General features: G+C 51.4%; 1 non-coding gene across 1 annotated transcript; it reads right to left on the reverse strand.

Moving 5' to 3' along the window:
• Nucleotides 1–205: 205 nt before the first annotated feature.
• On the reverse strand, nt 206–277 carry TRNAA-GGC (transfer RNA alanine (anticodon GGC)). Its single transcript has one exon. It is a non-coding gene; the product is annotated as a tRNA-Ala (tRNA).
• Nucleotides 278–662: the final 385 nt, after the last annotated feature.

The following is a 662-nucleotide window of genomic DNA, read 5'->3' on the forward strand; positions in this document are numbered from 1 at the left end:
CGGCGCCACCGCACCGCTGCCGCACTGCCGCCACCAGGAAGATCCGCCCAAGGTAAGTCCCATCCTGGCGGGTGGCGGAGGGGTGGCGGGCCATTCCGCCACCGATTTCGGGGGGCTGAATGTGCTGGCATTCGGCCTCCCCGAGATCTGTGGCGGAACTTTCATACATCCCTAGTTTCAGGCAGGATTCTTTCCTAGCCTTATCTGGAGATGCCAGGGATCGAACCTGGGACCTTCTGCATGCCAAGCAGGTGCTCTACCACTGAGCTATGGCTCCTCCCACATTACAGTAGTCCAGCCAAGATATAACTAATGTATGTATGATCGTGGCCAATTCTGACCATGCCACAAATGGCCGCAGCTGTTTTTTTCTCCTCCCCTTGGCATATGTTCCTGGCCATCTATGAGGAAAGCCAGCTGTGTCCCTGTCAACCGTGTGGACTAGTGCAAATCAGCAAAACTTGAAGCACCTCACACATCTGGGCTGAGGGAGACCAGCATCAGTGAAATTGTTCCTGATCCCAGAAATTATGTCCATCTAATTTCTGGGATCTGGAAGCCTTCCCAATCTGGTGCCCTCAGATGTTTTGGATTGCCTGCTGTAGATTCATAAATTAAGATCACCTTGAACATTATGATATTTTTTCTCATAAATTGCTATA

This window comes from Heloderma suspectum, chromosome 5, assembly GCF_057233095.1.
Source record: "Heloderma suspectum isolate Gila_16-S chromosome 5, 16-S_ref, whole genome shotgun sequence".
NCBI classification, from domain to species: Eukaryota; Metazoa; Chordata; class Lepidosauria; order Squamata; family Helodermatidae; genus Heloderma; species Heloderma suspectum.